Source organism: Podarcis gaigeae (genome assembly GCF_964106915.1).
Source record: "Podarcis gaigeae genome assembly, chromosome: 10".
NCBI classification, from domain to species: Eukaryota; Metazoa; Chordata; class Lepidosauria; order Squamata; family Lacertidae; genus Podarcis; species Podarcis gaigeae.
The window spans coordinates 32,421,348-32,448,484 of NC_139686.1; the positions used below are offsets into that span (position 1 = coordinate 32,421,348).

At 40.4% G+C, this 27,137-nt stretch overlaps 2 long non-coding RNA genes across 4 annotated transcripts in view; one reads left to right on the forward strand and one right to left on the reverse strand.

The window, feature by feature from the left end:
* Positions 1-14,209, reverse strand: LOC310825400. 3 transcript variants are annotated; one of them, XR_014555275.1, is made up of 4 exons: positions 13,540-14,209; positions 9,956-10,808; positions 9,596-9,630; positions 1-2,367 (listed from the first exon to the last, which is right to left on the reverse strand). It is a non-coding gene; the product is annotated as an uncharacterized lncRNA (long non-coding RNA). The 3 variants fall into 3 exon arrangements; XR_014555276.1 differs by lacking the exon at positions 13,540-14,209 and having other exon boundaries at positions 9,956-12,839; XR_014555277.1 differs by lacking the exons at positions 1-2,367; positions 13,540-14,209 and adding an exon at positions 5,458-5,573 and having other exon boundaries at positions 9,956-12,839.
* The window catches only part of LOC310825427, a 20,524-nt gene continuing 7,205 nt past the window's right edge, over positions 13,819-27,137 (forward strand). Inside the window, exon 1 of the long non-coding RNA XR_014555307.1 lies at positions 13,819-13,905. This is a non-coding gene — a long non-coding RNA (uncharacterized lncRNA). The remainder of the gene's footprint in view (positions 13,906-27,137) is intronic.

A 27,137-nucleotide genomic window follows, 5' to 3' on the forward strand; every position in this document is an offset into this window, starting at 1 on the left:
CACATGTCCTGTGGGGAGTCACTCAACATGAGACTTGCTCTACCAGACTAATAAATTATTACAACATTCATTTACCAGTATTGGCGCTAATCCCTGATCTAGTAAATAAATCATCTGGATGTGGTGCAACAAACCACTGTTTATGCTGAAATCTGGTTATTACGACAATCAGTGTGAAAGAACAAATAGAACCCAAGCATCCTGGCAGCATGCTGGAAGGTAAGGTTTAAATCTCTCCCCAGATGTCATCCTGACAAAAATCACCTCCCTCGTTGTTAGCCTTAGGGGGAAAACTCCCACTGGAGTGTCCCCTCCCCACATAGAGCTAAGTGGGGGGAGGGGGAGTTTTCATCAGGATCATATTGGGAGAAGGAAGGGTTAAATCTCTTCTCCCTATGCGCTGCAGTTCAAATGAAAATCATGTTTCATTACATTAGCTATTAAATAATTTTTTAAAGAATATTGACATACCGTCTCTAATGGCATGTTTGGCTCTGAAATAGTAGGTTTTTTCAAAAACAAAAAAACCTGGCCTGTTTTTAATTATTTCACCATATATTTAACTTGGAGTACTTTAAAAATACTGCTTATCTGTGTTTCTCAATCAGCTTTTATGAGAACAGCAAGGACAGCATTCACCAATTACATGTCTTTTGCACAAGTTCCTCTGACCATTACAAGTGATTAATGAACACAATGTGATTGTGCAACTCCTGTGTACAACCCTGTTAAGTAAACTGAACAGTGCAGAAATGGGTGGTGGTGACAGCACACATCCTTCTTCCAACTGTTCACAATCCAGTTTGATCACTTCACAACAAAAAATAAGCTGAGGAAAACAAGCGCCATTTGCCTCTGTAACCAGGTCACATGGTAGGAAAAAAGCAGTGGATCAAGTGCTCTCTGACCTATTTATATAATCTTCAGAGAAACAGTATAGTCCCTTGGAAACCACAAAGATCCCAAAGAGAATACTAAAGTATACACATATCCCTAAACAAAACCTTTTTTAACAGTAAATAAAGGGGATTGGATCATTTATTTTACAAAGCTTGTTTTATGATTCAAATAGCACATGGCTCCTGAAGCTCCTGCACCAACAGCCTCTTGCTGCTGAGCTTCGGTCAGCTAATCGTGAAAGGCAGATTAGAGTCAGTGAATGACTCATCATTTAAATATGCACTGTGGGAGGAGGGGAAGTAGTGAGCCAGCACTGGCATTGTGCATGCTAAGAGTTTTCACATGTTTGAGCAAGGCACAGTTTGAGCAGTATTTCTGGGCAAGAAAAAGCTCTTCTTGCACAGCCTCCAAAATGATTCTTGCAGGGAATGACATTTTGTAATTTAATTAAATGCAAATACATTTTGCGCCTCTTTTGCTCAAAATGAAATATGCCTGTTCTTCATACTCTGTTGAACTACTATTGATCCCTCTCCCATCTTCAGTTTGTGATCAGAGACCACAGTTTATTTGCCAAATATGTGAACACCTTGTTCTCCCTCTGTCTTAGGTATCATAAATTCAAGCATATTTTCTTTTCTATTGCAGTTTTAATATAATGAAACAATAATGTATTAACACTATAAAACCCACAAACTAAACTTGCATTTTTATTTTTATTTTGCATATATATATCTATTGGACCCAGAATATACCTTGTTTTGTAAAACACTGAATAAAATAGTTATTTGTCGACCCATGATTTCATAAATAGTTAAGCAGATAATGAATGGAGAGTAACCAAAGGAAAAGCACATCAAAATGCAAAATAAACTCTTTGAATCAAATACAGATGTTTCAGCCAGAGTTCATGTTAGCGTAGGAAACCTAGCTGAATGTTCCCGCAGAATAAATAGGGGGTTGGGTGAGAGCATAACAGGAAGCCACAACATTTTCATTACAGCAGGGCTTCCTCCCTCTCTTCCTTGCTCCCTCCGCCCCCCTTAGTGCCAGACAAGCAGAGCGCTGCAGCAGGAGCCACAGAAGATTGGCTCGCCTACCTGCTAGCAGTCACAATGGAAGCAGTGGTTTACTTCTTAACCCTCCCTTTGGAGAACAGAAAGAAGCCTGCAACCTTGGTACAAATTCTGCTGCCAAACCGGGATCTTTTTGCCCTTTAAAAATAATTACTGGGGAAAGGTGTTGGTTAAAACAGCCATTTTGAATTTTGCGCTTGTAACCTGTTAAATATGAAACCAGCCATTTTGAGCAGACGTATATCCATTTTGTGATGGTGTAATGTTATTCTCGGTGCTTTTTTCTGGGGGTACTCAAGGGTATGCTGTACCAGCACCTCCCCCTCCCCCCAAATTAAAAGTGTGGCACTTACTGTAACAACTTCATGGGTGAGTACCGGCACCTTTTTTTCTAAAAAATAAAAAAGCACTGGTTACCATGCACTCTTCCCTCAGAATCATAGTCAAAATTATCAGTTAGTCTTTAAAACTAAATCATTTTGCCATTTTTGTCACAGAGATTAATAAAGGGGTAGAGTGCTCCTGGGATTAATTCCATTTACTTCCATAAACAATCAAAACACTTTTAGTTGAACTAAAATGTTCTTCCATCCTCTTACATTGCTAACCCATCACCCGCTCCAATGTTGTCAGACTTCCACATCCCTACACCGTTGAAGCTACTTACCTTGGATCTTGGATGCTGTTGCACTCTGAACTGCCTGGCATCCTGCAGGCCTAAACACCATAGACAATGCTTCTTCTGAAGAGAACTAACTTTTTAATAAATAACTATGCAGAATGCCCTTTAGGCCAAAGATTCAAATAGAAAGGTTTCCACAACTATTTAAACTACCACAGCGAGTAGCTGCGCAGTACAGCATAGGTATTGTTCCCGACAGCGTACAAATATGCTGTCCTCTTTGCTCTCTCCTCTTCTTCCACTGTTTTAATTTACAGTGTGCTGTGGTGGATGGTAGCTTTGAAAAAAGCAAGCATCTTTCCTGCCAGTTGCTTCCCAGGCTTTGAAGTGAATGGAAGTCTGGATGAGTCCCAAATGTATAAAATCCTTTCACATATTTGTTAAGTGTCTCTTTGGTCGAAGCCATTGAACGTGAATCGGTTTAATTGGTTGAATGCTTAAATATAATCCTGATATTTTAACTTCAAATCCCTTCCAGTTTAAATTCAACAAATAAGTTATTCAAATCATTGCAGTATTTGGGGTGAGTGTGATTCTGGCTAAAGTTGAGGGCTAGGTTGACTTCCTGGTGGAAACAGAAACAGACACAAGGGGCCGAAACCAAGAGACAACTACTGAGGTGTATATACTGTAGGTCTGATAGAACATGTGATGCTGTTCATCTGGAGTTTGGATGTGTTCAAACATGTACATGGTGGTGCGTAGTGAGGTGCATAATGATCCTCTCAGAACCTTCTCAAACATTATGGGAGTGAAAGTTAATTAGTTGAAGAGCCTTTGTCTTTACAATGTGGATATAAGTCAGTAGATGAAGCCTGTTTAGCTAGTCCATCAGCATTTCTTCCGTTCAAAATATGCCCCTGGTCAAAATTAGCTGTCAACCAGGGATTTGTTATTTTGTCTAATCGACACACAAAAACTCTACTAAGAGAAATCTGTAGCTGTTAAAATATCAAGGCCCTAATTATCCTATGCAAATGCCATTCAAAGGCTCTCTGATTTGATAGCTCCAATAATCTATTATGGAAAAGTGGAAGGGGACATCAAATTTGTTGTTATTGCTGTTGTTTCTATATCACCCTTGAGGATCACAGCATGGTGTATAACATAAAACCATAAAAAATAACATAGTAACAAACAAAAATAATAACCCTCACATGTTTGGATTGTAATGTAGTCCCAATCCAGTAAAAAGGATCAAAGTGTGTGTCCTGAAGTGCTGAAGGGCAGTACTTTTTGTCTAAAAAAAATGTTTAAGGGTACTGTACTCTCATTTTGACTCAATACAATCACCATTTTATAGTTCAAATTGGGGAAATAAATACGGTAAATGGACAAAAGTACAAAGATTCACTGAACGTTTAGGGGTATGCGTACCCCCAGAAAAAAAGCACTGCTGAAGGGTATGTGTGTTTCAGTAAGGAGAACCACCTGTTTCTGTGTGATTATAGCAGGAAGCATGTTGCCTTTTTAAAACTGGAGCCCAGCAGCTCTTTACAAATCATGTTATCACAGCAATTAATTCTGTTTCAGGATTATGAGTTCTTGAAACCAATATGGTTCAGTGCATAGTATAAGGTAAATTAAGGGCACTTTCACCAGTGCAAACATTTTTGTCTCCCTCTGTCCTTGTATCCTTATAATAAAGTTTTTTTAAAAGGTTCTGCTGAATAGAATGTGTATACCTGATTCAAAAAACGACTCTCTTGTGCTTTCTATCATATACTAATATTTGCAAGCAATACTAGTCCAAGCTGCACATACACCTTGAAATATAGAGATAATCAGAGTGATGTTGAAAAGTTGTAAAACAGACGCTAACATTTATACTCTTAAGGTCCTGGGTTAAGTAAATTACCGTATTTTCCATCTAGAAAATGCCCCCATGTATAAGACGCCCCTATTTGGTGGGACTCAGATTTAAGTAAATGGGGTGTGTGTGTATAAGACGCCCCCTAATTTTTGACATTATTTTTTAAAGGAAAAAACCTAGTCTTATATACAGAAAAATACAGTACGCACTGTTCAGCCATTTTAGGGGGAAAGTTTAAATCATGCCAAGCAGTTGTGTGGGGAGTGGGGAGCAGGAGGAGCTGAATCTAGCACTTCCCACTCCATCCTGAACAAGTAGGATTTCTATATTTTTTTCTAAATGGCTACATGCATATAGATGCTAGATTGAGCTGGGAAATTGCCCATGTAACTTCCATTTGCAAGAGTGACTTCCCATCCAGCTGGGGATTCACACTGAGAAAATGGTTTCTATGCAGTCATAACTCCTAGCTTGAGTATAACAAATGTTTTCCTGTTATTTTTTCTTTGGTGATTTAAAAAAAAATATTAATCTACAGAGAGCTACACATTATATTTGTACTTAAGAAGTGTTTGTTAAGATGGTTTAGATGATTAAAAGCACAATGCATTGCTTCTTTATTCAGAAGTTCACTTGAGCTTATTCCCTTACAGGTGTGTTTAGGATTGCAAACTAATAAATCAAACCTTTGCTCACAAAGAAACATAGATATTGAGCTTACTTGGCATAACCAAATATGGATATAATGCTCAGTAATTATACACACACACACACACACACACACACACACACGGGTGGCGCTGTGGTCTAAACCACTGAGTTTGCCAATCAGAAGGTCAGCAGTTCAAATCCCCACGACGGGGTGAGCTCCCGTTGCTTGGTCCCAGTTCCTGTCAACCTAACAGGAGCTAGGTTTGAAAGCACACCAAAAAAAGTGCAAGTAGATAAACAGGTACCGCGACCAGCGGGAAGGTAAACAGCATGCACGGCTCTGCTTTCGGTGTTCCGTTGCACCAGAAGCGGCGTAGTTATGCTGGCCACATGACCCGGAAAAACTGTCTGCAGGTCAGTAAAACATCATTCAGTGGGCCTGCATAGAATGCTATGGATAAATAGTCAGTGGAAAAGAGGTTCAGAACTAGGTGCTAACTGAAGGAATCAACAAAAGATGGCAGTTTGAAATGACAGAGTGACAGTTGGGACAGTGGTATTAACATTCTAAAGCTTAAGTATATGGATTATTTTTAACTCCATCTGTTATATGGTGATACTAGGTAATTAAAATAATAAGTTTTTTTATCACAAAGAGTAAGAGGTAACATGGTGAGTTTTGGACCAATTTATCTTGGTGTAGTAGCTATGGAGATAATATCAAATTATTCATCCAGCAGGATGTAGTCATAGCTATTTGTCTATTTGTACATTGCTGTTTTAACTGTTGTTTTTATTGTGATGCTATCCACCCGTCTCTAGGACATTTTGTGACAGGCTAGAAATAAATATGCTTAATAAAATAATTAAATATAAATATTAGCCTATAGTAGAAAGAACAGAGTCAATTATAAATGCAAATATTTTAGTTGCTTCAGATTATAGTGGCTTCATGAGGGAAATGCAGTGTTGTAGTAGTACCTCAGGATTGTTTCTGTTCAAAGTCTTTTGCCACATATGGAGATCTAGTCATTTTGTACTAGAAAGATGTGATATTTGATGTCAAAATCACATCTTTCTGCAATATTTTTCCATGCTTTAGACAGCATCTCAGTGTAGTGTGGGCCAGCTGCCAGCCAATGAGTCAAAATCACTAATAGAAATTTTCCACATAGAAAACTATTTTGCCAGCCTGATTAATACTGAGGGATGGATACATGGAGTCAGGGGTATTTGAATGTGGGAGGAACTTAAGGCAAGTGAACTTAAAGCCCAAATTGGGGAAAATGAGTATGGTATTTGAGAAGAGCAGCATTGATTAGTGCAGTGTCTGGAAGGTTTGATGATAGTGAGTGGAACCTCCATTATCAAATTTGATAAATGATGTGCCACAAATCAGGCTCATGTGATTGATAAGGTTAGACTACCTTCCTTATCAGCCCCCTCCCCCCAGCTATAATAAAAACAGAGAAATTGGGATAGTGGACATCTACCACAGATTTTGTCAGACATAACATTTTGGGGGTTGAATGGAAAGCAGTGCTTTAATTCTGTTGTGGGTTTGCAGGAGGCAAGGATCCCCTAAAATTCCTGGGTGCCAGGTTCTCCCCATAGTTTTTTAAATTAGTAAATGTGGAGTTTGAAGTTGCCAGCTCCCTCAGGAGATTGGCTTAAAGAGGTGTCATCAAAGAACAAAGGCAACTGCCCTGCCAAAGGTGAGACATTCAGCATCAGACAAGAAAGGGGGAGGCTACCAGGATTGCAGGGACTGTGATGTGACCACAGGAAAAAGTGCTTTTCACAGGAGGCTTTTGAAATGGAGGTTGCCAGGGTAACAGAGGGGATGCTGGAAGCAGAAGAGGAGGTGGTGTTTTCTGCAAAAGCTGCTGGGAAGAATAAAAGTAGGAAGATCTACATGCACACTGGCTGGGAGAGGCTGCACTGGGAGACTGAGGGCCATTACAGGCTGCTGCTTTGGATGCAAGCTTGCTGAAGCTATGAGTGAAGCAACAAGAGACACTATTAGGATGTAATGTGCACCCCCTCAGGTGTAAATATGTGTAAAATAAACCATAGTTTTTAAAGACCCTAGTCTCCACTGTGCCTGGTAAAGTGCCAAGACTTCTGGAATCTTGCTACCACTTGGCAAGATTAGGGTATATATAGAAAGTACAAGATATAGGTAGCTTGTTGATGTAATTTGAATAAGGTGTGAAATTGCACTAATTGCTTGATCTCTGTCTTGAGCTAGCATGCCCCCCATGTTTGGATCTTGTTATCTTGTTTAGAGATAGAACACCAGGTGTACTGGGTAGCATAGCAATATTACAAGGCCAAAAGTCTGACTTGCTGACTCATCTACCCTCATTTTATCTCAGGAATGTGCATACATGCAGAGATGGGTATAAAAGTCAAGGTTGCATTGCATTCTCTATCTGGGGGCAACAGGGGGAGAGTCTGGGAGCCCCTGTGTTAGGTGTACACAGCAGTGTGAGCTAGCATGGTAAAGTGCTAGTGGATCTCTCTGTATGCTTGTTTCTTTACTTCTAAGACCAGAAGAACATTATTATAGCAGTTAGTAGATTTGTCTTGTCTCTTGAGACAATAAACACTTTATACTTTAATTTCAGCTCAGTAGGGAAGGAGGTTTTTTGAGTGAGAACTCTGGAGAAAACTGACTACTGGAAATCAGGAAAACTCTGATGTTCTCCTGGAAGACTTTGCTGGAGTTGAGCAAACTCTGCTAGTCACACTGGTTGAAGTGTGGTGAAGTATCAATAGATGGTGGGTTCATGTCTGACAGGTTATGGGCCAACTGACTTTCAGAAATAATAACAGGTTATGGGCCCAGGACACATCTGCAAGAGCCTGAGTAAGCCAGCGAGAGTCTAGAGTGCTCCAGTTGCAGCTTCTCAAGTTCTGTTTGCTGGTCTGGTCTACAAGAAGGTGAGAGCATAGTGACCTGTTGGTGAACTGCGTTGTGGTATCACTATGGCTCAAGGAATGCACTCTGGTTTGTCACTTGAGAGACTGAATGGTTCAAACTACTCAAACTGGAGTTATAAAATGGAGATATTCCTGAAGAGAGTGGGAATTTGGACTCTTGTTATTGAACCCCCAGATGATAAAGAAGCCTGGGCATGCCAGGATGAGAAGGTTCGGGTAATCATAGCCTTGGGTGTTGAAGACTCACAGATATAAATCATTTGGTTCCTGCCAAGAGCCAAACATATGTGGACTGCCTTGCAGGATGTTTCATCAGCTTGTATATTAGTTTCTGTGGAAACAATTATCTCTAAATTCAGTTGACCCATATCAGCTGTGGGTGAGATAAAGCCTTCATAGTCTAAAGTTACCTCCTATGTAGAATTAAACTATTTCTTAGTAATATAACTGTTTTTGTATCTTTATTTTGTATCTTATGATTTATGTGGAAATGGTTCTATTTGGTTGCGTACTTTCTGATGTTTTGTTTATTTTTTATGACTACTACTTTTGTTATGTTTGCAGTTATATAATTTTGTGTATGTTGTAAGCTGCATTGAACATGGTTTTAACTTTGGGAAGGGGGCATACAAATGTAATGATTCATTGATCTTAAAAATTACTCTGCTAATGTCAATACAGATAAAATGTATAATTATTATCCCCACAAGGTGGGTGTCTGTTGGTGACTTGTGAAAGTCAGTTGGTAGTTCACCACACCTAAAACAGTGTGTTGTATCAACAGAGTATGAGGAACCCCAGCAGTCTTCAGAGAGTTTTCAGAGTTTCCTGCTCCCAGCAGAACAGTTTCTTCCAGAGTCCCCATTTAAGGGGAAAATTTCTCTCCCACAAAGTTCAAAGTAGCAAAGTGTTTATTGTCTCCAAACATAATACAAAGCTAAACGCTACTATCTACTATAAGAAGTTATTCTGGCCTTTGAGGTAAAGATATATATGTACAGAGATCCACTGACACTATTACCATGCTACCTAATGCTGCTTTGTAAAAACCACAGTCTCTTCCCCTGACTCTCACAATTCAGAGTCAGACCCTGACAGCAAACAGGACAGTAAAGGGATAAGACCAGGATAGGACAAAGCATAATGAAAGCAATAACCTAGAGACTATTATACCCATCTCTACATGTAAGCATATTTCCTGAACCAATAGGAGTGTATGACTCAGCAAGTCATACACCCAACCTTATCCTAGACCATCCAGACACGGGGGATGTGCTCCTCAATGCATGAGACCAAGTACTGCGTAATTTAGCTCATGGTATAGAGTGAGAGAATCTGTGTTGGAAAGAGAGATTCTTAATCTCTTGTAGCAGAGTCAGCACAATGGTGATTGCTCCATGCACAATAAAACTTGGTTAGATTTATATCTGCCTTTATCCACTTTAAACAAATGTTCCCCACAAAAATACTTAGGCTAGAATAAATCATAGACACTTAGCATAGCTAGTAAGTGAATATTTTACTCACAGAGTTTTCAGAAGTTAGAGGAAACAAGTCTCCATCTGTGGATAATGAATAAGATAAAGGTTCCAAATGTCTTAAGAAAGTAACTTGGTCAAAAAGGATACTGCAAACTTTGGGCTAGCAAATATGCAGGCTATAAAATCTCATTTTAGAGGGAGAACCAAACAAACAAATACATTACGAATAACAGTACCCATGAGAAGGATCCAGGGGTTTTAGTAGACCACAATCTAAACAAGAGTTAGCAGTGTAATACAGCAGCTAAAAAGGCTAGTGCAATTCTTGGTTGATTCAAGCAGAGGTATATTGACCACATCACACAATGCAATGGTACCAATCTGTTCTCCTTTTGTCAGACCTTACCTGGAGTATCATGTCCAGTTCGGAGCACTGCAGTTTAAGATTACTGGAATGTATACAGAGGAGGGTGACAAAGATCATGAAGACCTGGAGACTACATCCTATGAGGAAAGGTTAAAAGAGTTGGGTATATATAGCATAGAGAAAGGTTGATTTAGAGGCAATATACAGGTTGTGACCATTTTGCGCGCATCCAATTGACATGTGACTGCCAACACATGGGTCCTTTGGGACCCAGAAGAGGGTGGAATGGGGGACAGAACAGGTGGAGCAGGTGTAGGGCAGGCTTATGTGCACTCTGCTGTCATGCATGGGGGCTAGGAATGGATGCTCTGTGCAAAATTGTTGCCACCTGTAATAGCCATATTTGCATAGTTGAAGAGCTGTTACATAGATTTCTGTTGTTCCAGGGAGTGGGGCCTGAACCATTTGGTTCAAACTGCAAGAAACAGAATTTAGGTTAACATTCAGAAGAACTTCTATTTGTCAGTAGGACATAGGTTTTTAAGCAGATGTTGAATGGTAACCATCAGGGATTTTCTGTATCAGTACGGGGTTGGACTAAATGACCTTTTGAGGTATTTTCCTGCAAGCATTCTGATTCTATTAATCAAAACCAGATTTCACAAGACAGTTTCAAGCACTTTGCTCATATGTTACCTCCAGGACACAGGCAGTATTATTATAATTATATTGTAGCTTCTTCATAAAATGACAATGTGACACAAGCTAATTCTTAGTTAAACTTATTTGCTTTTTCTTTGAAAAGTTGTTTATGATTCCAGCAAGTCAATGGACTGAAAGTAATCTTTGTAATGTCTTAATAATACTGTTGCTTCCTTAGGTATGGAGAAACCTGTACATAGTGAAAGCACAGTTAGATTAACACAAAGGAAAGAGGAAAACAACCGGGCTAAATCAGTGATTGATGGTATCTGATAATGCTTCAGGGAAGAAACAGTGAGGAGGAGGAGGAGAATGTATTAACCCATCCCCTGCCTGCTGATACTTCCTGCCAAGTTTCCTTCCTCTGGCTATTTTGAGCCTACAGTATTTCCCCCTGACTGAGTTCTGCGACCAGAATAAGCCTAGCTAGGGGGAAGCAGTTGATGTGTGTGTGTGTGTAAATGAGTAGGAGAACTGGTTGGCATGGGAAGGGTTAAACACCTCACCTTCCCACTTTTTTGATTCTCCCCTATTCTTGTATTCATATTACCTCATCAAGCATGGAACACGTTTCTCAAGGTAATATGTAGCTCCATCCTTGGATGCTAGGAAAAAAATTCAAAATAGCTGTAGAATACCACACTTCAATTTTTTATTAATTCATGATGTAAAAATTATAGTCTTGAATATGTGGGATGTGTGTGTGCATGTGTGTGTGCGCACACATATCTTTCATTTGAGATTTTTATTTTTGTATATTTAAAATAAAGTTTTACCACTGTCTTGTAACAATTCGTTTTTTCCAGAGGCAATTTTGACTTTCAGTAGTTGTGCGCAATTGTTAAAACTTGAAACAACAGAGAAGGCATATCCAAGGGTAACACAAGAATATTTGCATAATTTTACTTTTGAAACAAAAAGGAGGCACAGTCTGAGGAAAGATTTTGATTTTGTTAAGAATGGGCTAGACAGAACAAGCATCTTCCCATACCAATGAATCACATGTATTATTTTACAATATAAAAAGGATAGTTTACAAGCAGAAACTTGTCTTTAGAACAGAATATTTAGATTATGGCACAAATGAACAATTGAAGAATAAAAATAATAGACCCTTAACTTTCTAGATAATTAACTTTTAATGTACTTTGCAGTGTTTTTAAAGTTATATTAGTATTTTTATCAAGAAGCACATGCATCACTCTAAGGTATGTATATTTTGTGTTGTCCATATATTTGTGTCGGTGGAGCTATAAAGATATACTTCTAATTCTGGTATTGCACACACATTTCTTGTGCATGATGCAATATGACCTTTGTTCTGCACATGGGCATTCTGCCTGCCTCAGTGCTGGGGGGGGGAATATCACACACTGATGTTTAACCTCATTACTTTGTTTTTATGTGAAGCTATGGGAGCTGTGCAGCCTGTATGTTGTTCACACATGACTATATGTGAAGGTGGGGTTTTCTGTGAAATGTATTTGTGGCAGGCTCTCTCCTTTTGGTGTCTGTACAGCACATTTCTATTGTGAATGCGTGTGAGAGACAAAAGAAAATGCTCCCCTCCCCCCCCACATTTCCCACATTCACTCTGTGCTCACAGACAAGCTGGCACCCCTCCCCCACACTTTGGTTCCACACCAGCTGCTCTCCCTGAAAACCGATACTTGAGAGGCCTCTTTTCCCCCTAAACCAGTTCTAGCTGGAAGACGGAGAGAAACAAAACCCAGGTTGGATTCTGAGCTGGAGCAGCTCTGGCTGCCCTTCCTGCAGGCAAAAACTCCATCTCCAGGCATAAAGCCTGTCCACAGCTTCCATGCAACCCTGCTGCTACTGGCATTTGCTCTGAGCTCTGGCTCCAGTAGCATATTCTAGCAGGGATTGCGGCTCCTGGATCTTCTGGGAGTGATCCAGTCCAGAGATTCCAGTTAGCTTTGGTGCGGCAGAACCTCAGCCTAAACAACAGTTGATGTCTCATTCCAGCTCAGTCTCAACCAGTCTCAACCGGCTCAAACCGGCCCTGGCCTGCTAGAATGGCTGCTGAGTCTGAGCCGCCTCTTTTCCTCCCATGAATTTTCACTGCCCCACCCATAGAGAAACAACACTGAGGAGAAGCTTATTTCTATTTTTACGTGGGGGATTCGGTGCTGCCCTTGAACTACTTCGAAGCCCACCCCAATAATATGCAGAGATGCAGAATCCCCCACTACTCCTCTGAATAAAGCTTCTCCCCCCAAACTTCCCATAAAGCTGACCATGGTAGAGGATACTGAATCTCCCACCGAGGGGGCAGTTATTGGTGTTTACTGGCCCCTCTCTCCAGTGCATGTAATTTTTTGGTCCTTCAATGTTCCTGATAAATGATAGCATGCTATCTCATCTGCAGTGCCCCCACAGACCACAACACTAGCCACCACAGCCCCCCTTAGTAATAAAAACCTAATTAAAGGATTTCCAGTGTCAGATGATATGGCATGTTTCCAGCAAGATATCCATTCTTACATAAGCAGCCAGATGGGGAAGGCCATAGTGCCCTCTATCCTTGCATAACTTTAGAGGAAAAACCTCTTAGCAGAACATTAAATAATGAGGCGGACTACAGTCTGTGCTTTTCTCTGTTATTATGTTCCTCTCTTGGAGGATGGCAGGAAATGAAAGTGCTTACTATTTCTGCACAAGAAATCCAGCAGTGACATCCTCCTGAGAGAAATGTCGCACCTCCTTAAACAAAAAATATCAGCTTTCCCCTCATATTGTTTCAAAGTAACCCAGAGTCCAGGAGGTCATTTACACAAACTATTACCCTGAGATAGCAACCGCTTAATTTCTTTCCATCTCAGATCTCTTTGTATTATCAAAGGGTGTATCAGAGATTGAAGTGGGTTTGAAAGCAAAGGAACAGCTCCTGGGTGTCTCACCTCTCTTGTCCTTGTGAAAGCATGTACACTCAATACCTGTATAAGTGAAAAGGAGCTGGGTGAAATTTCCCTCCTCTGTTAGCTGATGTCTATGTGTTGTGCTCCTTTAGGGTTGTTACACTGACATTTGAGACAGCAAACCGGGTATGCTGAGGTGAATTTGTTGACTCAGGGAAGCTATGTCAAATTAGCCACGTTTATAACAAAGGGTGGGTGGGTGTGCACATGATCATGTAAATGAGCCCCAAGCTAGAACTGACAGACCCTCAGAGACCAAATGGGGGGGAAATCGTATTTACCTCTCCACAGATCATCAGGCTGCTTCACCGCCCTTTCAACAATTTATACTCACAGCACCCCTTTGAGGTAGGAAATAGTTACTACATGATTATACTGAGACATTAGGACCTGAGAGATGCTTATAATGTGGTTAATGTGCAACAACACACAGCCTTTTGCATGCATTGCAGATTTCCTATATTAATTACCTGGAGCAGACCTAATCTGTATAGAACCAATCGTATGTGCACCTGAATTGCTGATGTAAAATTACTTAGATGTAGGAATCTGATTACTCATAAAAAAATAATGCCTGTTTCCACACAGACATAAAGAAAATTTGTGGCAGAACAAGACACAAAATATAGACCTCCCAAAATCGTGGTTACAACCTCATACCTGCAACACTATCCTTCTCTGGAGAAAATAACAAAATATGTGGGTCTGATTGTATTGTAGCAAATAAGGAAAAATATATATCAGAGACCCAAACTGGCTGAATGCCCACATCCGCACTAAACCAAGGAACTGATGTTCTGTATTGTTGTTGTTGGCATCCATCTGTCTCAAGAGGCAATGGAGGTGAAGTCAAACTGCTAGGGTGAAGCCTGGGCAGTGTGTATGAGGTTGCAAAGCTGATAGTAAAGGGTTGCCATACATCTGGAATTTCGCAGTAATGTCTGGGAAAATCTGGACATATGGCAACCCATGTTGGAAGTATAGAATTTGGCTTCAAAAAAGCTCAAAAACTTCTATTTTTTTTGCAAAAAAGGAGGAGGAATTTAGTGTTACTATATCAGCTCTTCAGGAAATCACAAATCACGAAATCACACCATATGTAGCACAGGCAAAAATTCCACTGGGATTGGAAGGGTGGATTTCAGTATATATAGAAAGAGAAAGGGCAGTGACTGCTATGAAATTAGGGTTCAAGAGGAAATTAGGGTTCCCACCCTATTAGGGTGGGAAAAGGGAAGTAGAAGTGGAACCCCATAATAAATAGTTCCAGTTACAGATAGGTAGCCGTGTTGGTCTGCCATAGTCAAAACAAAAAAAAATTCCTTCCAGTAGCACCTTAAAGACCAACTTAGTTGGTCTTTAAGGTGCTACTGGAAGGAATTTTTTTTGTTTTGCCCATAATAAATGTTTATGGTCTATCAAATCTTACGATTTTTAGAGATGCTTCTCAATTTAAGTTCTGGGGTTTATAACCCTTGCATGTCAAACTCTATTCAGATTTTGTCAGTACAGAACAAGGGATAATATCCTAATTTTACTTTAATCAACTCTGCAGAAAGCATATTAAGATATTTGTATCTGGGTCTCACAGTATTATTTTCACACATTTAGAAAAATAAAACTTAAAATTACAAGTGTGAAGTAATTTCGCTAATGGTGGGAGGTGCCATTAGCGGAAGTGTGCCTCATGTTACGAGCGGTTTCTGGTTACAAATGGACCTCCGAGAATGGATTAAGTTTGTAACTGGAGGTACCACCAGTGGTACCTCAGGTTACAAACACCTCGGGTTACAAACACTTCGGGTTACAGACTCTGCTAACCTGGAAGTAGTACCTCGGGTTAAGAACTTTACCACAGGATGAGAACAGAAATTGTGCAGTGGAGGCGTGGCAGCAGTGGGAGGCTCCATTCGCTAAAGTTGTACCTCAGGTTAAGAATGGTTTAAGGTTAAGAATGGACCTCCGGAATGAATTAAGTTCGTAACCAGAGGTACCATCAAAGTAATCTATCTTGCATCCATAAGCAACAGAAAAGAGGCAACATATTTATAAATCATAACTGTATATAGCACTTACAGCATTCAGAGCTATTCACATACATCACCACAACAATTCTTACAATATCCCTTTAAGGTACTATTATTTCCATATTATGCTGAGGTGAGGTGCAGTGGTAAAGGTGAAAGGTAGTAGTTTGCCTAAGGCCCTCTAGTACAGGGAGGTTCAACTATTAATACCAAGTGAGCCAACTCTCTTCTCATGCTGCCCTTCCAAAGCCAGGTAAGTGAGGCACTGGGCTTTGGAAAGGAGGTAGGAGGCTCTGCCAGTGTCCTAGAGCCCTCCCACTTCATTTCCCAAGTTGGAAAAGCGCTAACTGAGCTTTGGGAAGGAGGTGGGAGGACTCAATGTCTCTGTCCCAAAGCCCAACACCTTGCAGCACAAGAGCTGGGGGCGCGGAATCAAATGTTGCCGAGAGCCACCCCAAAAGGCACTGAGGGCTGCATGTGGCCCTTGGGCTGTGCGTTGGACCACTCTGCTCTAGTGAGTTTGTGGTTATGATGAAATTTGAACTAGTCACCTCCTAGAGCTCATTCTTTTAGTGGTTACACTATACCAACTCTTTCAGTAAACATTTTGAAATTGACTGTTTTGTGTCTGGCGTTTTCTGCCTGATTTATCTGAAAAGATCTACAGTGGTAGCTCAGGTTACATATGCTTCAGGTTACATACGCTTCAGGTTACAGACTCCACTAACCCAGAAATATTGTTTGGGGTTAAGAACTTTGCTTCAGAATGAGAACAGAAATCGTGCTCCGGCAGCATGGCAGCAGCAGGAGGCCCCATTAGCTAAAGTGGTACTTCAAGTTAAGAACAGTTTCAGGTTAAGAACAGACCTCCGGAACAAATTAAGTACTTAACCTGAGGTACCACTGTATAGGCAGACTACTTATCCTATCACATCCTCCAGTAGCCAATTTGACACACTCTTGGAAGTTTTAATTTGTCTCCCTCTGCTGGTCAAAGGTACCCTTTTCTTTTATACACATTCCTAGTTATTTTATGTTGCAAATGTTCAAGGATATCGTGTTTCCATTGCTTCATTGATGATTTTAGCTTTTTGCATATTCTAACACGCTTCAACCTTTCATTGTATATGTGTTTTGTCTCTGTGTGAAGCTGTGTATTTAAAAATGAATGGGAAATGATGGATTATCATTCACCTTCAGAATATTTTAATGGAACTTAAAATTAGCCATGTGTCAGAATGTAAGCCAGAGGGAAATTGCTAACTAGAGTGTTACATTTCAGTCATGCATGAAACACTGGAGACGTGCCAAACATAGTACAGGGCAAAGGTGAAAGCGCGCACTGCCTTGGGGACTGAAGGAAGTCTAGATTCTGGCAAATAGAGCAAATTTGACAGCTTCTGAAAACAAAGCTACAGGAAGCTGTGAGGAGCTGGGAAGCATCCAGTTTAGGACAACTCTCATACGTTAAGGATGATAGTGTAAATGTTTTAGGTCATCAAGGTGGGGATTGGGCGTAACTTGGCTATAAGAAAGGAGATCACTGCAATTTAAAGTGATCAAAAAGTTGTAGGAGAAATTGCACATGTTTAAAAGGAATCTGGAGAGGGACACAGTGGCCTGGTATTCACATAACACTAGGCTGTAATTTGTTTAGCCCAACTATGGTTTGTATGAATGTGTGAAACCAACACGGCAGATTAACCATGGGTCATCTAATGCCAATAAGCCATGGTGTGAAACCATGGTTTGTATTGACTTCTGAGCCAGGAATTGTTTTAACTATGGGTTGGTTTTATATCTGAACCCAGTTACCTTGCTTAACCATATTTTTCTTCTCCACCTCTATCCCAAATGCTCATGAAACTAAAAAGGCATAGGAGAAGAACAGCTGGAAAACAAGCCAAGCTTGGGAGAAACAAACCATGGTATGCAAGTGGAGAAATTTCCGCTTTGTATGCATCCTGAGACAAATTCACAGAGCATAAACAAAAGTTCTATTATGGTCTACCATTCATTCCTTTGGTATGGGAGATGTCTGTTTCCAGTGGCATCAGCAGAAACATCAGTGGCTACTCCTGGCAGCCGCCATTTCTCCCTCAGGATGCCGGGACACAGTGTTGTTCTAGGGCAGGGATAGCCAACCTGGTGCCCACCAAAGGTCAATGATTTCCAATGTGCTGCCACTGCTAGCACAGGCATTGACGAAGAAAAGGTATATATATTGGATCTCAAGGTAAGTGTGAATACTGAAATTAAAAAATAGACAATGAAGGAAACACAAAACAAGTGTGGTGTTTGTGAAGAAAATACATGGTGAGTGTGTGACTCTCCCAGTGATGCCAAATGTGAAACGAAGTATTTGTTTAAAGTTATTCATTCATTTATTTAAACAAGTTATATACCACTTAACACTATATTCCCTAAATAGCGTAAATTTACAAAAGATACAATAAAGATAAAATCATCCAAAATTAACTGATTAATTTATCTTAATCACTGTCCATATATTAATTTATAGGAGAATAGATTTATGTATAAAATAGAAACTTCATAAAACTGTAATGTAGGTAAAGGAATGATAACAATCTGAGACTATATTCTGAGCTTGCCACAATGAGGCATATGTGATTTCTTCTGTTCAGCTAGTTTGCTTTCAGTCAAGCCCACCATCCTTGCATACACCATTTAAAACAGCTGCCTTAGGGGCAGGAGTATGAGAGAAGCAAGCAAATTGAACCGCCATGTCTACCAACTGTTGCCACTCCACAAGCTGGGATGGGACTCATTGTTCCCTTTCAGTGGCCACTTCGAACCACTTGCAAAGCCAGTTTCAGAAGGTGGAGAAATTAGGCATTTGCCCAGACTGACCATCCCAACAACACTACGGTTTTCGTTTTGCATGGAATACCCAAGAAGCAGTATCAGAAAGTTTGCAGACCTTGTTTCTTCCTGCTTGCAGGGGCCCACTATGGACCCCTCGCCTAAAAACCTCATAACTTTTGGAGCTGGCATTGCCCAACTGCTTTGCTAGCAAATTATATGCACTATCGTCACTGCCATCTCTACAAAACTGCTGGAACAGGCCCTGGATCATCAGCTGGAACAGGCCCTGGATCTTTCCATAGCAGACTATTTAAGGACTATACTGTATTTTCCCAGATTTTTTGACTAAAAATCATGTAAAAAAACTGGGGTTGTCCTATACATGGATAGTGGCATGGGGGAGGTGCACGCTCTAGAGAGTGTTTCCTGCAGCAGGGGGGGGGGGGGGAGCTGCACAACTGCCTGCCAGCTGGTTGTTGGCCTGCGTTCTAGGGAGCTTCCCACCCGCAGTGGCATGGGGGGAGCAGCTGCCCACTTTGCCAATGGCCCTGCTGGGATGATGGCACACGTGCAGTTCCCCCTAAAAAAAGTTCAACAACTTTGGGCCATCTCCCCAAATTTTCTTTAAATTTAGTCCCCAAATTAGGGGGCGTCTTATACATGGGGGCATCTTATACAATGCATATGGCAATATGCATTTTATTTAAAAGTATGAATTTATAGGGTGTGGCCTCCCCTTTTAAATGTGTGTTTTTGTTTGTGGTCAAAAATGTGCAAGTTGTATGGGAACTGAACTAGAACTAAGTATGTTTTGAGAAACCTGTGTTTCGGGAGTATGGAAGTAACAGGAGCAAGAAAAAGTGAGTCTAAAGGAATGTATTGTTTTAATTTGCCTTTTATTTCCTTGAGCCATCCAAACATAATATTTATATTGACAATGCTTTGGGGTCAGAAGCAGATACTGAAGAAGCTGCTGTAAGGCAGCGTATAAACAAAGTAAAAGGTTTCAACAGCAGAATATTCAAGGGCCTTTCCAAAATTTGTAAATACTAGCAATTTTCATACAACATACATAGGTAATTTTATAAAGTTTTCTCAAGCTAATCTTACTGCAGCATGCTCAAAGGTAGCAACCTCTCCACACAGCCAATAACCCTTTTGACGTGCGCGTGTGTGTCTTCCACCACTTTTGGACTATTTATTGGGAAGCCTTGTGAACACAGATAAAATGTTTGCTCAATTTACTGGTGGTTGAGAATGTGATCTCTACTTTTGCTTGGCACCATTTCCCCCCTTTTCTTCCCCCAGCTATTCCAGAATGAGGGAAGGACATATAGCCCTCACTCTGATTTGGCTTCATTTTGATGACATGTACTCAGTCAAGTATGGAGAGCACCAGGTTGGGGAAGTCTGCCCAACACAATGGATCTCAGTAAGTGGGGGGGGGGGGACGGGACGACCCAGAGAAGGGCTTCACCAGAAGGTCTTAAGATATGGGCAGATCCTTTATTTTAGGTCCTTTATCATTTTATTTCGGCTAGTAAATGAACTCAGTTAACTTCCATGTGCCTTCCTATGTGCAGATGGCATGATATTCCTTTCTTTTTCTTCAGTAGTGCAGAAAAGACTGTAATACACCAAAGGCAATTACTGTAAATTACGTTTTCTGTCATTTGAAAACTAAAGTGGTAGCTTCTAGTCAGAGGCCAGGTAGCACAAATGGTAAATTGATTCTCGTGCAATTGAACAGGTCAAATCTTTTGATATCTATGTGTTTTCCAGTTCAGATGGCTGGAGGAAACATCTGCTGGAACATATTAAATTTAAGTTCAAATGGTCTGTTGCTAGGACACAGGCCTTCTAGGAAACAAATAGGGGGAAACAAGTTTCCTGTGATTAAAAAATTCTAAAATTGAAACTTTAGTTACAGATCCTTTTTACAACTGAGATTTTGGTTTTTGGCAGTACATGGAATACACTGCTAAATGGTGTTGCTACCTGTACTTATGATTTATTTATATGCATTTAATTATTGGTCAACTTTATGAGCATGACAACTGATTAATGCTCTAAAATTTACTTCCTGCAGGCTATATGCTACTTGGTTTAGTCTGCCCACTTAAATTCTGACATTGGTTTGGATATCTCAATTGTATAAACTGTCTTTGGACTTCTAACTAGTGGCAGCAAAAACAGAATATTAAAACAGATTTTAAAGAGAACAGAAATGTTTAAGTTTAAGCATAGACTTTAGTATTTATAGATTAATATGAATATTATTTATTTGCACAGCCAAAACCGTTGCAAAAAACAAGATACCTAAAACAAAATAGATACATCTTCCAAATGTCTTCATTAATATTAAAACTGTAATCTCTGCAGGTGGTATATGACCCCCAAAAGAGGTTAAGAGTAGAAAAGAAACTGAATTGCCCATAAGCAAATAATTTGCATATTATTTTATTTAAGAGACTTATTCTCCCTTTTTGTAGTAACTTCTCAGTTTAATTTTCTATGTTGCAACAGTGTATGTGGCTAGGAAAATTAACTAGTGCCAATAAAAATTAACTAGTGGTAAAGCTAGTTCAAAGATGAACTTCTGTGCTATTTTATTCTGTTTTAACCAGTATGATTAATTCACCCTCCCACCAGTTCATCCCCTCCAGGCCTTACTTACTGCTGCTGAAATCAACTTCACATTCCTTTGCTCATTGCATTTTTCCATAACAACATCTTAGATCTTGGATCCATCTCTTTCATTTCCCTATTATTTATAAGCAGAGCTCTTTTTCCCCCTAAAAAAATGTTTAGGGGTACTCTCATTTTTACCCAAGAAATGCACCATTTTATTTTTCAAATCGGGAAAAATAAATACATTAAACGGACAAAAGTACAAAGATTCACAAAATGTTTAGGGATATGCGTTCCCCTACACCCCCCCGAAAAAAGCCCTGTTTATAAGTAAGTAGGTAAGTAAGTATACCACCCTATACCCACAGGTCTCAAAGCTGGCCCCATGCTGGTGCTTAGAAGTTATTCTGATTCCTAAGGTTTTTTTTTTTTTTTTTTGGGGGGGGAAGCCATTCCTAACTAAAGTACTGCATAAACACTGAGGATTAAAACTTTATACAAATGATAGAATCATAAAATTGTAGAGTTGGAAGGGACTCTGAGGGTCATCTATTTCAGCCCCCTGCAATGCAAGGAATCTCAACTAAAGCATCCATGACAAATGGCCATCCAACAACTGCTTAAAAACTTCCAGTATAATAATAATAATAATAATAATAATAATAATAATAATAATAATAATAATAATAATAATAATAATAATAATAGATTGGGACACTATACTTCTGTTGATTCAGCCTAGAATAGCGTAAGCTTTTTTTTTTTTTTTTTTTTTTGCTGCTGCATCACCTTCTTGACTCGTGTTAAGCTTGTGGTCCACGAAGACCCCTTGATTCTTTTCACATGTGCTACTACTAGTAAGTCAGATGTCCCCCATCTTATATTTGTGCAGATGGTTCTTCCTGCCTAGGTACAGAACTTTAAACTTGTCCCTGTTGAAATTCATTTTGTTAGTTTGAGACTAGTTCTTTGATCTGTTAAGGTCATCTTGAATCCCAGTTCTATCTTTGGTGGCATTGGCTGCCCTTCCCAGTTTGGTGTCATCTGCACGTTTGATGAGCATCCCGTCAATTCCTTCATCCAAGTCGTTTATAAAGACATTGAACAACAACAGGCCCAGAACAGAACACTGTGGCACTCCACTTATCACTTTATATACTACAGGATGGTTTAATTGCCCTCCCCACAACTGAATGGAAACTTGCACAAATAAATTTAGCAAACTCAATGGCATCTTTGTTGTGAACAAATTGAAAACTGAAAGATGAAAGAATTTTCAGTGAATGCCCGTCTGTCAAACACTTTTGTGCCAATGCTGCCATCTGCTGGGCATATGTTGGTAATGCCGTTTCACAAACATTTTAAGAGGAGAAAAACATTTTTTAAAGCTTAAAGCAAAATAATAGAACAATAGAATACAAGAAGTGACTAATAGGCAATGAATCATTCATGCTGCAGGGAGGATCAACAGGAAGCAGCAGAATGCTGAGAACTATGCATGCTTCCACTGGGCAACTCTAGGACTGGAGCACTCATGCAGTGCTGCTAGTTTCGAAGAAAAACAGAAGGCCTCCTTCCTCCTTCCCCCAGCCATGCAGCCCTACTGTTATAAACAATATTTCCTTACTATGCACTTTGACATGCAAAGCTAGCACTAGAGCAATTACTCCAGCCCATTTTTTAAAAGTTGTGATTGAATGCTGCATTGGTTCTTTTCTTTTTGGCTCTTTCCCCACCCCAGGTTTCATGAGGCCAGGATATTATGCTACCAGCAGTCATTTAGATCTTGTGGGAGTGTTGTGAAAAGTGCAGATAATGGCATTTGGGATACATTTTACTCAACTTTGTTGATTGCAGAATAAACATATAGGCGAGAAAACGACCTGGTAGATTATGGTTAAACATTTATGAACATTACGAGCAGTTTGACAGTGGAACAAGTTACCTGGGGGTGGGGGCCATCTCTCACGGAAGGTCTTCAAGCAAAGATGGGAGAATCAACTTGGGGATTGCAGTGGGGTTGGCAGTCTGCTCTATGGTTCCATGTACCAAGTTGAGCTTGGATCCACAAACTTGCAGTCGTGACGCCGGTTTGTTCATATCAGCCAGATCCATCCTGGGTAAGCTTATTATGTCTCAAGCAGGAGAACAGAAAGGTTAATGCTTTAGAGTCCCTCCAACTTTGGAAGCATTTCTATTTGTTTTTCAATGGCTGCAAGGTGTTCCTGAAGAAAAAGGGCAACTGTAAGTGAAGAAGGAATGGCAAATGGTGTAATCAGCGAATCATAGAATTGTAAAGTTGGAAGGGATCACAGGGATGGCAATAAAGCAGGTGTTTGACATTTCTGTAATTCTTTTTATGAACATTCTGGGCACACAGAATCTTTGCGGGAACAGTGCCACTTCTGAGATGGGAAGTATATACTTATTTACTTTTTGCTTCAGCAATACTACAAAGAAAGTTGTGGCGGCAATATTGATTTAAGTAGGGAGAATCATTGGTTCCTTGGATTGCTTTGATAAACTTTGAGGAGTAAAAGGTGTTTTCTCTCTCCCATCTTCTCTCTTCCACACACCAATACTCAGTGCTTTTTCCCCCTTAAAAAATGTTTAAGGGTACTCTCATTTTCCTACTCATTTTGAAATACTGCACCTCAATGAGGCCAAACTTAGATTCACAAAGTGTTTAGGGGTATGCGCTCCCTGCGTCCCCCCAGAAAAAAGCACTGCCAATAATTAACACTTTGTACTTGCTAATTTAATTATATGACTGTATATTTAAAGTTGCCCATTGTCAAACTGGTTCCAGCATCCTTAATTGATGAATACAGGAGAATATTGCACCTTTACATAATACTACCTCAAATTTGTCAGACTTTGATTTTCAGTCTGGAATATCTCTCTCTCTCTCTCTCTCTCTCTCTCTCTCTCTCTCTCTCTCTCTCTCTCTCTATTTTTTTAAAAAATAATATTTATTGAAGTTTCCATTAAGAACATATAAGAACAAAACAACAACAATAAAAACAAACATAAACAAAAACAACAAGTATAATTTCAAACCTTATTTTCTCAACCTACTTTCCCCGACTCCCTCATACCTCCCCGTTCTGTATTCTATTTTCATTATCCAGTCAGTAAATCCATTCCCTTATTTACCAAAGTTTTTTGACAATTCCATTCCTTTTCTTAATTAGCATCTCTGAACACCGTATTATTTTCCAACCCATGTCTTTCTAACCTTCATTAATTTTATAATACTTATCAAGATAATCTTTAAATTTCTTCCAATCTTCTTCCACTGTCTCTTTCTCTTGGTCTCGGATTCTGCCCGTCATCTCTGCCAGTCCCATGTAGTCTATCATTTTCATCTGCCATTCTTCCAAGGTGGGTAGCTCAGGTGTCTTCCAATACTTTGCAATAAGAATCCTTGCTGCTGTTGTAGCATACATAAACAAAGTTCTATCCTTCTTTAACACCACATGGCTGACCATGCCCAGGAGAAAGGCCTCTGGTTTCTTCAAGAAGGTATATTTAAATACCTTTTTCATTTCATTATATATCATTTCCCAGAAAGCCTTAATCCTTGGGCACGTCCACCAAAGGTGAAAGAATGTTCCTTCAGTTTCTTTGCATTTCCAACATTTATTATCGGGCAAATGATAGATTTTTGCCAGTTTGGCTGGGGTCATGTACCACCTGTAGATCATTTTCATAATATTTTCTCTTAAGGCATTGCATGCCGTAAATTTCATCCCGGTGGTCCATAACTTTTCCCAGTCAACAAACAAAATGTTATGACCAATATCCTGTGCCCACTTAATCATTGCAGATTTAACAGTTTCATCTTGTGTGTTCCATTTCAACAGCAGATTATACATTCTTGACAAGTTCTTAGTATTGGGTTCTAACAGTTCAGTCTCTAACTTTGATTTTTCCACCTGTAAGCCAATTTTCCTATCCATCTTATAGACTTCCAACAGTTGATAATAGTGAAGCCAGTCTCGGACCTTAACTTTTAATTTCTCAAAACTCTGCAGTTTCAGTTTATCACCCTCCTGTTCCAAAATTTCCCAATATTTCGGCCATGTACATTCCATATTAAGCTTTTTTACTGCTTTGGCCTTCATAGGTGAAAGCCACCTTGGGGTTTTATTTTCCAGTAGATCTTTATATCTAATCCAAACATTGTACAGTGCCTTTCTGACAATATGACTTTTAAAACCTTTATGAGCCTTAACCTTGTCGTACCATAGATATGCATGCCACCCAAAAACATTATTAAAACCTTCCAAATCCAAAATATCTGTGTTCTCAAGACGCAGCCAATCCTTCAACCAGCAGAAAGCTGCTGATTCATAATAAAGTTTCAAGTCTGGCAGGGCAAATCCCCCTCTTTCCTTTGCGTCAGTTAAAATCTTAAATTTTATTCTGGGTTTTTTGCCCTGCCAAATAAATTTAGAAATATCACGCTGCCATCCCTTGAAACACTCCATCTTATCAATAATTTGCAGTGTTTGGAATAAAAATAACATTTTAGGCAATACATTCATCTTGATAGCTGCAATTCTACCTGACAAGGAAAGCTTCAAGTTTGACCAAATTTCCAAATCTTTTTTCACCTGGTTCCAACATTTCTCATAGTTATCTTTAAATAGTGTTGTGTATTGAGTCAAGGGATTTTATATCTGTATTATTATTGTCTGTATTGCATTAGGGTAAAGTAACTGCCTTTTGGTTCCAGAGGGTACAGCTACTATTGGTTCATTTAAGTTGCTGTATTTGGATCCTCTGTCTTATTGGTTTCCTCCAAAAGGCAGGACTGTGATTGCCTGATATTGTTCCCTCCAAAATGTATCCTTTCTAGCTTGTTCCCTGTCCCTATAAATGTAGCTCTCCCCTCCTCAAGTCTCAGTCTTGTTTGCTTTAATAAAGAAGTGTTACTAGAGAACTGTCTCCAGCATATTATGTCAAGAGAGCTGAAATCACAAACCCCACGTCACAACAACTGGCGACGAAGGTGGGATCCGGAATGCTGAGGAGCGGTTAACGCAGCCCTGCCTCAGAGTCCGGATTGAAGCTAGAACAAGACTCACTGGCCAGCTGAGAAGACGACCCTGCCCACAGGACAATGGAGAGTCCAAGGGTATTGGAGCCCTTCCAGCCATCAGAGCCCCACACGTGGGAAGACTACGTCGAACGCTTCGAGTTCTTCACGGTGGCTCAAGGGATCACCGATGCCAGCAAAAGAAGGGCCACATTCCTGAGCTACTGTGGGCCTGAGATCTTCACGCTGGCCAAGGCATTGCTTGCTCCAGCGAAGCTAAGTGAGACATCTCTCAAAGATATTCTTGCCTGCCTAACAAGCCATTTGGCGCCTACTGAGACCAAGATGGCCCGGCGAATGGAGTTTCATAAGAGGCAGCAGCGTGCTGGGGAGTCTGTATCTGCATTTCTAGCTGAACTGCGGAAGCTCGCTCAGCACTGCGACTTCCAAGATCTGGAAGAGACTCTCCTGGATCGTTTTATCGGTGGTCTGAGCAGCAAGAAAGCCAGAAGACGCATCGTGGCTAAAGAAGAGGTTACCCTTGCTTCAGCCTTGAAGGAGGCCACCGCCACGGAGAATTATGAAAGAGAGGAGCTTGATGCCAGTCGCAGGGCCCCTAAGCCACAGATAGAAGTTGCGCATGCCATGGACGAGCTAGAGGCTACTTCGAGCCAGAGCCCAGTCCGTGGGGTCGAGTCAGTGCGTCAGGCCTGCACAGTGCACAAAGATCACTGGTTTCCCTGGTTGTGGCGGAAACCATGAGCGGAAGAGTTGTCGTTTCCGGGATGCTGTGTGCCGGACGTGCGGGAAGACAGGTCACATCACCAGGGTCTGTAGATTGGCGGCGTTGGGAGCGACAGGAGCACCTAGACTGGAGCATCGCAGACCGCCCACAGCAACCCACGTTCTACAGGACTGCCACTACGTAACGGAGATCAACGGGAGAGTCGTGCAGTTTCCAGCGCAAGGCAAGGCACACGTCAAGGTGAAGATTGAGGGTCAGCTGTGCGACATGGAGGTGGACTCCGGATCTGGATTCACTATCGTGTCGG